The following is a 16003-nucleotide window of genomic DNA, read 5'->3' on the forward strand; positions in this document are numbered from 1 at the left end:
TACAGTATTCCTGCACTGGCAGGGGTATGGACCCTGTAGGGCTGATTAGGTAACCGAGAAACTCAATCTCGCTGAACCTGAACACACATTTCAGTGGATTGATCTCTATGCCAGCCTGAGGTGCTAGAAAACGGTTATTATGTGGCTGCAGTGGAGTTCAGGCATTTTCAAAAACATGCAGATGTCTCCCAGGTATGCGAAGTAGCATGGTAACTCCTGCAAGACGCCATCCCAGAAATGCTACTAAGTCTGGGCAGCATTCCTAAGACCGAACAACATGAACATGCTCTCAAAGAGCTCAAAGGGAGTGGTAATCGTGGTGTTTTTTGTGTGTCCTCAGGTGCCATGGTGATTGTGTGTATACCTTCGTGCAGTCGTTTTTACTAAATACAGTCACACCTGTCAAGGCTAGGCTAAAGTCTAATAGATGTGGTACCAAATATTTGTCTGGCACAGTCCTTGAATTTAGCGTGTGGTAGTCCCCACATGGGCGTCATGAATTGTACTTTTTGTGGACCAAATGTAAGGTGGAAGACCTTGGGCTGCTCGATGGTCGGACGACACCTTGTCGCAACATTGCCTCGAACTCGGCCTTTGCGGCCGACAGCATGTTGGGCGCAAGGCGAAGTCGGCGGCACGAGATGGAGGAGCAGGGGTGATGATGATGTGATGGACCAAAGGTCTGAGCACATTAACCGGTCAACCTATGTGCTGAGTGCTGCCACTTGGGTGTCCAAGTTCTGTATGAGGTGCTGAAGGTCAGTGTCTGTTGCTGGGGTTGTGGGAGGCATGTGCCACCACAGAGTGAAGGTGATTGGTGGGGGTAAGGACTCATAGGTGGCTGCGGATGCCATGCTCGGTGCCATTGCCAGCGCATCATGCACTGTGTCTACCAGCTCAGCTAAGGTGTCTAGCTGCATGTTGGTCTGCATAGCTATCACTGTTTGCACCTAGGAAGGATGCCTGCACAGCGATATAGTGCGCAGCACAGAATCCAGAACTATGTCAGACTGTGAGTCTCCACAGGTGGCGCAGGAACTGTGAAGGCCTCCACTCACAGCATTCTTGTTGATGCAGAAATTGCTGCACTCACTGCTCCTCACACAGAATCTGGTATATCAACTCGTCCTTAAGCCACTTGCACGGACTGCATCGGTGGGGCAGTTATCATGTCCCACATGTCGGCCATGCAGTACTACTCCAGTTGGCCCACTGCATGTCCAAATTTTTCAAGGTTGTATGTGTTATTGTTATTTAGAGAAACAGCCTCCATCTGGCTAAACCACATGAATGGGCAATGGAGGCTCAAAAGGGGAGCAACCTAACCAACACACTTCTGGTGGGTTAACTTAAATATTTAGAAGTTAAATAGTCTATGTTGGACAAATATTAAACTATAACATTATAATTAAAATAATTGATTATATTAATATAATAATATTATACTGAATAAAATAATTATATATCTATTATATCCTATTATAATAATATAAATCTTTAATTATATATATAATTAGATATTTTATTGTATAAAACCTATTCTAATCCAGAAACATAAGTAGCTATAATCCTAGGTCACCACTCCAGTGTGGCAGAGGGTGGTGGTGTGGTGCTGTTTTGAGCCCACGAATTTTCATGGGCTGGCTCTGGGTGGGCAGAGTCTGAGTTCATGGCCTGTGCCTATAGCTCACTTTCTAGCAACCGATTACTTGCCAACAGCTCTTCTAGTTGTCTTTAGAGATACTCCATAGACGCTATTGTACTATTGCACTAAGTTCTAAGGCAAAAGGGACCAACTAAAAGTACCAAGACACATGCAAAGAAAACACACCCACAAAAAATAATCGTTCAGTGTCCAAATATTGTCCGTTCAAGACTACGGGCGAACACAGAGATGGTCAAAAGTGAATCGCTCGTGATTCCTGGCCACTCAAGCTGATCGAATCCATCACCACGTGTTTTTGCCTTCAATCATGTTGGGATCACCACTGAATCGAGCAAGCGTGGTTCTTTGCCGCTTTTAAACCTGTCGTACTGTGGGCTGGCTTAATGCCATGCCCACAGACTAAGTCGAAGCTGCAGGCACAGGTGGCCATAATTAAATACATGGTTACACACACATTTATTCAAAGCAATACATATATACCAGAAAGTTAAAATAGTTATACCGAAAATGTACACGTGTGCAAATGTGTGACCACAATGAATGGTTCGACCACTGATCCCAGAGGGTATAGACTTCTCAGTGGTTGAGCACACAGTACAGACTCGTGGAGGCGGAATACAATGGAGGCATGTCTGGCTGAGCGTGCAAATGTTCACTAGTCTCACAGATGCCGCTCACTTTGCGGCCGCGAGAAACGTAGCGAACGAATGCTGACTGTCCAATTTACGTATCCGATGGTGTGGAGCGCGACTTGTGCTCGATCCACGTGGACCACGCTGGCGAGATAGCAGAACGATGCAAATGTCTGTTGAGTATCATCAGCTAGCTCGCACTGATGTCACTCTTTATGTCTTGCACATCGATGCATCGATGCGTCGGCGTCGCATCGATGCAATACTTTGGCCTGATGTTGCTTTTGCATGGGGCGCACGTGGACGAATGTCAGCCCATTGATTGTGATGTATGCAATTGCTGTGCTGCTGTCCGAGGCTGCCACAATCTGAAGATCTTTTCACAAAGTTCTTCCAATATCGAAAGCCATAGACATCCGATGGCTGAACCTGTACTGTCAAGCCTTTTGGGATCACCAGATGAACAAGTTGCTTGTCCTCTGGTACAATGCTCTTAACAATCCTTTACATTGACCAAATCAAGAATCTAACAATTATACAGATTTTTCTCCATCACTGGGAAAGAAAACATCTTTCAAACATGTTTGAACGTGGTCATACGTTTGTTTACAGGTTTTTGATGCTGTCACAAGGACGATTAGGGCTTCAAAACGAGATTCTCGAATTATCACTGCAAACTCACTATTAGTTTCTTTTGAAACTATGATAAGGCCAGTAGTCAGAGTGAAAAACCCGTTTTGAGAGTTGCAGGGCAGGAAACGTATACATCTGGTGATCCCAAAGGGCTCAATGACAGAATTACAGTTGTGGGATGTATACAGCTTTCAATTGTGGGAGAACTTTGTGAGGAAATTTTCAGATCCAGTTCTGAAGAGGGATTATGACATCAATATCTTCTAGAGAAACAATATGATCAAACAACAGCCATGAGTATGTAATCAATCTCTTCACCAAGGCTTACCGCTGTACTGAAGTACTGTACTAAAGTATATCTGATACAAATCAGGATATTTAGAGGTTCATCCAAGGCAACTTGAAATCCTGGTGATTTTTTCCCCTATTGTGTTTGCCAGAGCGTATGTTATGTGAAGAAATATTGTTCATTTTATGTAAATGGCGTAGAAAAGTTATGTTTCAGGAATTTATTTATAGGCTATCAGTACTGTTATGACTTTCTTTCATAATAACAAGTTACTCATTATTTTCAATTCACAGAATACATATTTGAAAAAACAGCTAAAACACAAAAAAACATGAATCTAAAATACTGTTTAAAACATAAAACAAATATCAGTAAAATAAGTAATTAGAATAAAAATGAAAGTTTAGATATTTTAATTAAGTACATTAAAAACACACCAACAACACACTGTGTACAGCCTATTTTCCAAAAAGTGGTATTTCAGAGACAAGCTTTATGCACATGAACATATATGGCTTGAAAACTTCTTTAATTTATGTTGTAACAAAAGTTTACATTTTTCAAAAATATATATATATATATATATATATATATATATATATATATATATATATATATATATATAGTGTTATTTTGCTTCTTCTAAAATGTTCCCTTATTTGTTACAGTTATAGTTACTATATGGCAAAAGTAACTGTATCAGTTAAAGATATATTTACATTTACTTTTAAAAATTATGTTTGTAAGTCATATGTACATAAATAATGAACCTATAGGGTACATATAGAAAAGAAACAATTATTAATGTCAATCAGTAATTAAATATATTGTGTGCAGTCTCTTCTTCCCTGTGTAGCTAAGTTTAGCTGCTTGATCATTTTCAACAAAAGTTATTTATCAAATATTTCATCTCCCAGTTCGCCTCTCATTGCACTCAGTGTAATATCCCTATACTGAAAACTCTCTCTGCAGAAGTATTAGTTGGTATGCCTATATTATAGTTAATGAAGAGAGTCATGATGTTTGGAACACAATGAACATCTGTATATCTGTTGAAGAATTAGGTAAAAACTGTTCTTGATACTATGGAGTACATGCGGTGAGTGAATTTTCTCCCTCAAAGCAGAAAAAATCTTCCTCCTCATCCTTGAATACGTCTGCATTTCCCTAGCAGTGTCTTTTACAGCTGACGTTTGCAGCACAGCTTCCACCATATGGCCACTGGTTACACAGGCATGTGGTTGATCTATCCAGGTGATTTCAAATTTTGGATGAAAACATGGAAACATGATTACATTTTTATTTTCAAATGCATGTTCAAACATCTTCTACATGCAACTGTCAGTTTTTTCATTGTCATTATCTACCAATTTGCATATCTGTTGGACAGGCTCATACACTGAGTTTCAGTAGCAAGCAGACACCACAAGTATCACTGATGTGGTCTGCATCTAGTGTTGACTGATGCTGTATGTTCCAAATTTTGGAGAGCTTTCCCAAGGGGTTCCTTGAAACTTTTTTGAATTTTTTATTTTTCTTGTGCATTTTCAGAATCTTTCATAGCAATCAAATTTAATGTATGACTTGCACAACAGTGGGGAGGGGTTAATAGTCTCTCTTCTTTAGCACTTTCTGTTCTACTTACTGATTCCGATATATTAAAGGCCTTTTAAATTCTAAATCATCGTAATCATAATCAATTCACTATTGTCTTCTTGTTCATAAGTAACATTTTGCCTCTGGAACAATCTAAAAGCCTTGTAAAAGTTTGTGCCATTGTCTGTTGTGGAGCTACATACTTATTTTTTATGTGATATACTATGTTTCACTTGTTTTCTTGTTCAGAGCATTATATACGTGCCTTCCTACATATGTCTACATTCTACACTGCCATAATTCTTATCAAGTAAGTGGATCAATCCAGCAACCAGATATTCCAATGAAGATACTAAAGCACACTAACATAATCCAGTTGAAAAATCAATGAATAGACCTTGGAAAGCCTAGAAAAGCTACTAAGAGTATCAATCAATGATTAGATCTTGAAAACACTAGGAAAGCTACTGAGTGTCTCAGTCTCTATTATTCTAAGAGTATCTGACTAATGAAACTGTTATTTTTGAACTTTTGAGCAAAGTAATGTCAGTAATTCCAACCCTGGAATTTGAAGCAAAAGTAGTAATTGCTACAAAGATACCCTGGCTGGTAAAAAGTTACCCTGATTCACTATATTAGCTTTTCTCGTGTTTACCATTATCGAATTATGAATATTCTGTGTTTAAATAAAACCATGTTATCAATCATAGTTTAATTTAAATACATAGTATTGTGTATGGTTTTTTTAAAGTTCACTGTGAAACTCAGCCTTCTTTGTATTCTTTAGTTACCGATGCACAATTTGCAACAAAAGAATCACTTTTTCTATCCAACACAAAAAATTCAAACACTTCTACATAAGCTGGCCAAGGCATGTGAGTCTCTGCTTCCTTCTCCATGTCCAAGAGATGTAAAATGCATTAACATGGGAAACTACATGTTACTCACATGTGGCATGCCTTATGACTGCAATATACCTATTGTTGCAAATGTGGTGGCTCCACCATCAACAGCCATAGTAGGGCAGAAGGAGACTCTTTGGTCTGTGGTCAGATCACAGGTACGAGACTGTTTTTGGTTGAGTCAGTTCACTTTGAACAATAGTTATGTGCGCAAGGGCTTTTCTCTGTATCGTAGTGCCAATAATAAAGTGCATGTTATCTACGCTAGCTGCCTTAGTTACTTCACTATGAGTATTCCTACTCAGATCTTCCACATGTATATAATTTTCAAATAAAAATGTTCAAGTGAATGAAGAAGAATTAAGTACAATATTGGCGCTAAAATTATAAATCAGACATCATATGTTTCCTATTTAGGCCAGTAACATTAGCTCCAAGAGAAGGGGGTTGCCTCACGAAAATTAATGGAATTATAGTAACTGTTTTAACCTCTAAAGTAGGCCTCTGATATAAATAATCTGAGTATGTCCCCATTTCTGAGTGGAGCTTCAACTGTGATGAAGAGAAAACCACTGAAGTTTTAGTCTTTTTTAAATTCCTCAAAAACTAAGCATTTCATCAAAACAAAAATGCATAACATTAAAATCTGCGTCAACTGAATATAAAAACATTGCTGTTTTATTCAATTTTCCTACAGAAAAGCTACATCTGAAAACGGTTATTTTTCACAATTTTCGAAAACCACTCATTTCGTAACTGCTATAAAACGTGCAACAGCCGAGAATTGACATATTTATCGCAAACTCTAATAGGAAAATAGTTTTAGAGCATCAACGTGTGCTTTGGAATGTCAGAGAAAGTGACAAAAACATAGCTGGTAAGTAAGTATCGTTATTTGTTCATTAATAGGTAAATCACGTGGTTAATGGCCAATTTCAACTTTCTAATTTCAGTTGAACTGTTTCATTCAATGTTCGTTCTTGTTCGCTTACTTTTCAGTATACTCACGTTCTCTGTCTACTTAGATATCTAGAAATCAGAAAGAGCAGTTTTAAAAGTTTTTTGGTGTCTTTAAAGATTTTTTTTGAAAAGGTAGAGGTTATCCTAGATATAGAACTTCTGTTGCATCAGGAAACAAAAGAACTATTTTCTTCCATAATTATAATTTTTATATGGCACAAAGGTCACGACTGTGTTTAATGAATATACTGATGTGACATCTGACAGGAGCACAAAATCAGCTGAACAGCTGCTTAGAGTCACCAAAATAACTGCACCAACTGTCACATTTAGTGAGGCAACGTCAGTAACTATGGCAAAAGGTTTGTTTCTATTGAACAAACAAAATAAACTAAACCTCATTTCTTTATGATTGCACAACTTCAGGGTGAGCACTTCAGTATTAAGCAAGGCGCTGAAGACGCCAATACTGTAATTATAGCTATTACAGTGTGTTAACTGTAAGACGGCAGAGTTGCGAGGGGAGTGCGGGGAGAGGAGGAAGCAAGCATTGGCTGGCAAGGATGAGAAGCCGTTGGGAGGGGGGGGGGGGAAAACCACGCCTACCAGTTGCAGTGCTGGCACTACAACTTGCGCGTCATGCTTACACGAAAGCAGACGAAAGGCTTGGAAATAAAACTTGCTTTAAATGTTGTTCGTAAGCGAAACTGAAATCGTCATATATATATATATATATATATATATATATATATATATATATATATATATATATATATATATATATGTTTGTCTACTATGCTCTCACAATCCATTCAGCCGATTGCAATGAAACTTTGGTGAAACTAACCGTAGGCCTACTGGTAGGGATTGTTGGTGACTCTCGAGATGGGCCAGCAACTGCCTCTTCACTCATTTTGATAATGTTTAGCACAACTGCACAATAAAAACACGCAGAACAGTACAGCGCAAAACAATAACGAAGCAGACGACAATGGCTACCTTGTACAGCACAGTCAGCTACGTAATGTTGGCAGCAGTCGAAACTGCGTGCCTACCGAAGCCTCGGGACGTTTACCGACTTCTACCGATTCAGGACTATGGAGAGGTCTGCCATCTAAAAGTTTACACACTGTACTGGGACTTTGTTTGGCACTTTACGCTGTTATCGCTGTGGAGGACACTGATCTTTTGTAATTCTGACCACTTCAGCCCCATTATCTCCCAACATTTTTCTACTGAGGCCAGGCAAAGGCAGACAAGGTGACATAGTCTAAAGACCCCTAAATTTCAAGTTGTCTCAAGCATCAAGAGACAGCATTCTGCACATGCATGATTTCAGTAGCTGCAATAAGACTTCGTCGTTATTTTGGCAAAAGAAAGCAAGCTCCTCAAGACACTGAAGACGAAATACGAGGATTGAATGAAAAGTAATGCCTTCGCCTTCGTTAATTGGGTTTGGATGGTAATATTTTAATAAATCAAATGCAGAAATAATCCTTAAATTGTGATTTTCAATTACCAATATTCACTGTTCCACATAATCACCAGCCAATTTTATACATTTCTGCCAATGATGAACAAGTTTTCTGAAGCCGTCACGGGACAAGTCGACACTCTGTTTCTGCAACCACAGTCAAGTTCTCTCAACGTCTTCATCAGAAGCATAATGATGTCCCCGCAGATCCTCTTTTATTATCAGGAACAGAACGAAGTCAGATGGTGCTAAATCTGGACTGTATGGTGGACGCCATACGTTAGCGATATTCAGTCTCTGAAGTTCTGCTGTGGTGGCACGTGAAGTGTATGGTTTGGCATTGTCTTGCTACAGGAAAACATTTCGCTTTTCCTTTCAGACCCTTGTTAGTCGTCGTTTCAGAGTTCGCAGCGTCGTGATGTAACGCTCTGAATTTATTGTTGTTCCACAATCAAGGAAATCAACATGGGTAACACCATCTGCATCACAGAACACTGTGGGCATGATTTTTCCAGCTGAGGGCTGCGTCTTGAATTTCTTTTCCTGGGGCCAGTCTTTGTGTCGATATTCCACAGACTAACATTTCGTCTCCGGGTCGTTATTGATGAACCCACGTTTCGTCTCCTGTCACAATTTAACGGAGAAAGACGTCACCTTCATTCTCGTAAGGTGAGAGGAGTTCCTGGCAAATTTGAAGTCAGCATCTATGGTACCCATCGTGCACAGATATTCCGATAGCCAAGCAAAGCAGTAATATGACTCACACATTTTTGTGAAATGCCGATTGTGATTGGAATTTCTTTCTAAGTGATACGACGATCGTCCTGAATCAATCTGTCAACATTTTGATTAAGAAACTCGGTGGTTGCCGTCGCACGACGTCCAACTCTTTGTTTGTCATGCAGGTCATATGTTCCTGCCTCAACATCTTCAAACTTACTCGCCCAACGACGCACAGTACTCACATCAACACAATCACCATAAACTACTTTCATTCACTGATGAATCTCCTATGGGGTGACACCTTCTGCAATCAAGAATTCAATGACTGCACGTTGCTTAAATCGCATTGACCGACCGTCTGCGGAGAGTTCCATACTTTACACTGTAACAATACAACGCTTCAATTAGTGGTGGGCAGGAAATCGCGTATCTGTTTGAAATCACAGTGATTGAAAAGTCACAGATATCACAATAACAACTTTACAAAATCTAACTGCGATTTCAGTCACAGTTAGCAGTCGCAAGTAGCATTTCACATTCAACGCCGTGAGCCATCTGTTGACCGAATTCCATACTGCTTTCTGCGATTTCAGTGACAAATCACGGCTAGAAGTCGCAAGTAGCAACTAAAAAGCGCAGTTAACAGTGCCATCTGTTGGCCAAAGTTCGTACTACGTTCATCTCTGCGACACGCTATCGAGTCTAACTGCGATTTCCGTGACAAGTCGCAAGTAGCAACTAAAAAGCGCAGTTAACAGTGCCATCTGTTGGCCAAAGTTCGTACTACGCTCATCTCTGCGACACGCTATCGAGTCTAACTGCGATTTCCGTGACAAGTCGCAACTAAGAGTCGCAAGTAGCAACTAAAAAGCGCAGTTAGCAGTGCCATCTGTTGAGCAAAGTTCGTACTACGCTCATCTCTGCGACATGCTACCGAGTCTAACTGCGATTTCCGTGACAAGTCGCAAGTAGCAAGTAAAAAGCGCAGTTAGCAGTGCCATCTGTTGAGCAAAGTTCATACTATGCTATTCGCTACCGAGTCAAACTGCGATTTCTGTGACAAATCGCAACTAAAAGTCGCAAGTAGCAACTAAAAAGCGCAGTTAACATTCTTTTCCTAGTGCCATCTGTTGACCGACGTACGTACTTCGTTACGAGAGCCTTGTGCCTCACGAGATCGACGTGCTGTGTGTGACTGTGTGCATAATACTGAATATGAAGGGCTTATTTCAATAGTGGTACAAGTCCACTTTTGTTCGTTTTGAGATACAGAGTCGTAAAGTTAAATGAGTGCTGAAAAATCTGCAGTTGAGATACCAGAAATATTCAAGCATATGGCTTCTTGCTAGAGATGAACCTTTATTTATGTTTGTTTGGATCATTAATTTCAGAAGCATTATAGACAGAAAAGTGGAGGTAATGGACTTGTACCACTATTGAAATAAGCCCTTCATATTATATGACGACATGCACATTCAGCATCAGTTATGGTTGGTCAAACACAGCTGTGACTCTGAATGTATTATATTAATAAGAAGCAACATTGCCTTTTTCTCCTGAAAATATCAAGTAACGTAACAAATGTGTTTGATTCTGCTTCCAATATGACAGTTTTGGTTAATACTCCACATGCCTACAGGACTTTGCAATGTTAACACAGCAGAACTCAGACACCTGTATAAGTGTAGTGAAATAAAAACAGTATTATTGTGTCATATGAATGCCTCACTTTTGTTCCGACACAGTTCAAGACTCAGGAGAAAAGTTTTACACCTGGTGTTCTACATGGCAACTTCACACACAAGAACTTCTTGCCGACACTACTACCATCTACATAAGTAAGCTTTTCCTATGTTACTTTCAAGTAATTCACTTAAGCCATTCCTGATTTAACTGTAAGATCTGTACTTCCCACTTTCATATCAACAGCCTCAAAATGCATATTGTAGACTTCGGGATATGTTACAGGTCAGTGTCACACCAAGATTGTGGCGAAAGAGGGGGGGGGGGGGGGCGGCATGTCACTCTCCAACAAGTGTTCACCAATAAATATGTGGCGGAAAATTACGGGTATAGGACGGCTTAACATGTGGAAAATGAGATTCATTATTCGCTCACTGTATTTAACATTTATTATTCCTTTAAAATCGCACAACAACTTCAATAAAACACAGTTTAATCACTCATCTGCACACTTATTTCGCAATAATGTCACTTTTAAACTGCAAATCCTCTAAGAGCTCTCTTGAATCTTCACGAGTCTCTCCCAACAGCCAACAGCCTTGATGTGGATAGATACGTACAGCAACCAAAACTGTGTCTGCAAAATCACAAAGATTATTAAACAATATTTGCTGTCACTAATTACAAGCAATATAACTGACAGAGTAGATTGCTAATATTTGCTGTAATGAAAGCCACTCAATGGGGTATATTTCACATTTGCAAGAACGATCTCACTTAAGTAATTAAGTCCATTGAAATACTTAGAAACTAACCTCTCGTCTGACGAAAACGGTCTAAAGACGCAGTGGCAATTTCTCCAGATCTGCTGACAATGATACTTTGAGTTATCACTTTACTGAGTGACTGAAATGTAGTTCGGGTACCTGAGAACATAACAATATGTTAGAATTCATTTTCTAAACACGAACTATTACGGTACTGTATGGCTACTTACATATTAATTACACTATTAATATTTTCACAGTTGTTTCTTTAATACAAGATTAAAGCCAACGGAAGAACAAACGTAAAACATACTTACCAATGACAGGTTTGTTGAGATGCAATTTTCTGTGTGGACAGATGTAGCTTTTTCATACGGTAGTAAGTCACAGAAATCGCAGAAGTAGCAGAAGTCACAGAAATCGCAGAAGTAGCAGAAGTCACAGAAATCGCAGAAGTAGCAAAAGTCACAGAAGTCGCAGAAATCGCGTAAGTAGCAGAAATCGCAGAAATAGCAGTGGCGGAGGGATACGCGACTTAGGTTCCTTAACTGCGACTATTAACTGCGACAAATGACAGTTAAGAATAACAGATACTGAAAAGTAGCATTCACAGAAATCACTGATCGGAAAATCGCAGTTTAGCCCATCACTAGCTTCAATGCTAAAGTTTCCCGACAACCGGAGCTGTGGAGAAGGGGCTATGGAACAATCCAGTACCTCCCACATACCAATGCTGCCAACTGTTGAAGACTTACGAAGGTGTGGAGGTATTACTTTTCAGTCAACCCTCATACAACCACATAAAGCTGCAGAGACATCCAGCGATTCCAGTGCTACTGCTGATGAGACTGATGAGGCTGGAGAGAAGTTCATAGCAGCCCTGTACTGTGAATATGTAGCAAAGCCGTTAACTGTACTTTGTTAGTAAATCTTTGAAAAATTGTTATCAAATATATCATTCAAACTCACCTCTTAGACCCCTACAGAAGAAACTGCTCGATAACATTCCCTGAGAACGTATTTGCAGGTGAAGGCCTGGAAAAACAACCTGTTAGATCCACTGCAATTGGTCTGGCAGGCTTCAAAATTCGACCTGTTGCTAGTTCCTACTACCAAGGAAGCAACACCTGTAGAATTGTGCAAAACCATTTACTGCACATGTGACAATGTACCATGAAGATTGTTCCTGCAGAAAAAACAGAATTTAGTTCCAAGTTGCTACTCCAGGCGGGTGTAAAATGAACGTGTGCAACGGAAAATACTGAACTCTAAAAGTCAAGATTTGGCCCTGTCTGAATACCCCCTAAAGCAGATCGTAGGATCATCTCTTAATCGTGATTTTATTTCCTCCTTCTTGCTCTTTAACATATAAATTACAACCTAAACATAAATGAATGATTAAGGGAACTAGTAACTACTATATGATAAATGTTGTTTGTGCTTATACATTTATTGTAGATTAAAAACCCCTTTATATTACAAATATCTATACCTCGTATTTCCTAACTAATATTACTGATCAGTTGCTCAAATCTGCCCCTTTTTATGCCCACACGATCTACTATAGATAACGCGAATGACTGACATCATCTACATACCAAACACTAGAAGACACTACTTTGAAAGATGATCTACAGTGGTGTGAAACCGCAACGTAAATAAAACTTACGTGATCACAGTTATTTAGCCCTATAGCCCTAATAAGCTGAAGCAATTATTAATATCACCGCATGTACTGCTTCCAGTGCTTCGGACTGATGGTTCTCGTACACGTCTGCGACGATGGAAGAACTCCAGTCATAAAAAAAAAGGTTCAAATGGCTCTAAGCACTATGGGACTTAACATCTGAAGTTATCAGTCCTCTAGACTTAAAACTACATAAACCTAACTAACCTAAGGACATCACACACATCCAGGCCCGAGGCAGGATTCGAACCTGCGACCGTAGCGGTCGCCCGGTTCCAGACTGTAGCGCCTAGAACCGCACGGCCACTCCGGCCGGCGAAGCGCCCAGAACCGCTCGTCCACCGCGGCCGGCCAGCCACAAAATAAACTCTTTCTTCTCCTTACTGTGTTCTTCAGACAAGAAACGCGAACTCCGAGCCACAAGGATGGAATTCAGATAACGTCTCTACGTGAGTATAGACAGAGGAAGTGCTCTCAATCACTGACTGCTGCTTACTCAACGATGACTCCCCGCCCGGAGGCAAAGTTCAGAATCATATAAGTTCGCAAAAGTACAGTACCTAACCGTCCTAACTATAAAACCTCCTGAGACAGCAGATCCGTCTATACCAACAAAAGCTGATACTCAGCGACCGTAAAACACGGGCGCTCAAAACGGAAGACATTACTCTCTCCACCGCCGGCTTTCCAGCAAAGCTGGGCTCCCCTCCCTTGTAACTGCAGAAGGCGAATCATATTCTCGAAACCACGAATTCTCCCTCTGTACAGATTCTTCCAAAGGCCGAACAACCATATTTCAGTGTTTTATCGTCCAGCGCGGAAAGTTTGCGAGGAAATACCTATCCCCGTTAATTAGGAATTCATACAATGGTACGCTTCTCAGAGTAAAAATCTTCGGAAATAACCCAGCCTGCGTGATTTCTGAAGTAACGATTCCTTGTTCCTCTCTGCTGCGTCCAAGATTTTCAGAGTTTTCGGTTATCCTTGCGGCCAGCCGCCACTTTATTGTATTTCAATGTTCAGGCTAGAGACACTTCCTCTGTTACGCAGGACCAACACACCTGTGTAGGCTTTTCCACCCAGGGCATGAGTTACGCCTGCCGTTTCATTTCCACTGGCGTTCCGACCTCTACTAGTGTAGACAATCTTTCATTACGCCATTTTGATAATAAAGACACTCCATCACCTTTCGTGCAATAAGTGTTAACAACAATTTACAAAGTGTATGTAACAACGTCAGCCTTCTTTAAATATTCATATGTACGATGTACAACCTATTAAATGTTACCTAATTCTGGTTGTAAATCATCGTAAAGTATGTAGATGAGTGCTTGTAAGGTGTGAAATTATAGCCCCCTTACAAAGTGCACCAGTGTTTCCGAATTATGCAAAGGCCGAATCCCAACCAGTGTTTCAGCTGACATCCCTGTTATTAACATTGATGTCTGTGACATAGATAATGGCATTTTGGAAAAAGAAAGAAGATCCCCCCAACTATATGAATGTGGAAAAAATGTCAGAATTAGTTAGTTTTACTTTGATCCTCGACCTTTAAGTGTGTAAAGAAGTAATGATGTAAAATTGAGAAAAAAGAGTGAACATAGCTAAACATTAATATCTCAAATGTAACTCAATTTATTGTTAAATGAATTAAGTTTCTTTATTCCTAATAATATAGTGATGAACTTCACATATTTATTTTGAGTAGTATCCGAGTAAACAAATTTTTGACCTATATATAACACAACATATTAATACTGCTCTGCTAATTCCGTAGTTTTCAAAATTATTATCTCAATAATGTGTAAATTACGGATTATATATCAGAAACAAAAATAAAAAAGTGAACTCTGGAAAAATTCTTGGAATGAGAAGTAAGAAATTATGTTGGTCATTAACCATATGATTTATTTATAATTGAATAATGGCAATATTTACTTACCAGCTAGGCTTTTTGTCATTTTCTTTGAGTTTCTGAAAACATAATTTGATGCTCTACAACTTTTCTCCTATAAAATTTTGCATCAAATCCGCCAGTCCTCAGACGCTGAAGTGACGAAATGTGTGTTTTGAGAAATGCCATGTTCTGACATTGCTTTTCTATACGAAAATTTAATCAAATAGCAGTTATTGGTAACTATTTGATGCAGAATTTAATGCTCTACAGCTTTGGTAAACTTGACTTTTTCGATAAAATGCTTAGTTTTGGAGGAATCTGAAAAAAAAAGAAACATAAAAAGTCCGAAATTTCGCTTGTTTTCCTTTCATGTTCCACTCAGAAACGGGGTCAGACTCAGATTATTTATATCAGAGGCCTACTTGAGCGATTAAAACAGTTTCCAGAATTCCACTAATTTTTGGAAAGCAGAACTCTAATTTTCTTGGCGTAATGTACAATTTAGCATGTTATGTACAAGTGATGATACTTAAGAAATATATTATTAACCAAATGTTGTCAGGAGGAAAAAGAGGAAATGCATGCAGACACAAAATGCCAATAAGGCTGGGCTGCAGGAAGGAAACTTGTCACAGGTGGACGCAACTAACTCGAAGGTTTTCAGCAAGGATAATGCGCTCATTGTTGAAAAGATTTTATTTGAAACAAATATTGTCCTCTATTTCAAAGTAAAGGTTAGTATTATGCTGTCTTGAGACTGTCACAACAACAATGTTACATACGAGAGGTTAAAAATACCGCTACAGTTGTAAGTTCTTTTATTATCACACGACCGATTTGTGGGCTCTTATAAGCCCATAAAGTTCTTTTACTATTACACGATTGGTTTTGGTCTCTTATACGCCCATGGGCTCAGTTGCAGATATTCCTCCAACAGGATTGTTTGTAATGTTACATATTATTAAAAAAGTAACGACATTATCGTTAAACTGTTACTGATAAAAACGATTTAGTTACAGTTAAAGTTACTTTATGTAAATAATAATACCGTTACCACTTGTGTCCAGGGACAGCAAATCTTGGCGCCGATTAGG

The sequence above is a fragment of the Schistocerca cancellata genome, chromosome 7 (genome assembly GCF_023864275.1).
Source record: "Schistocerca cancellata isolate TAMUIC-IGC-003103 chromosome 7, iqSchCanc2.1, whole genome shotgun sequence".
Lineage (NCBI taxonomy): Eukaryota > Metazoa > Arthropoda > Insecta > Orthoptera > Acrididae > Schistocerca > Schistocerca cancellata.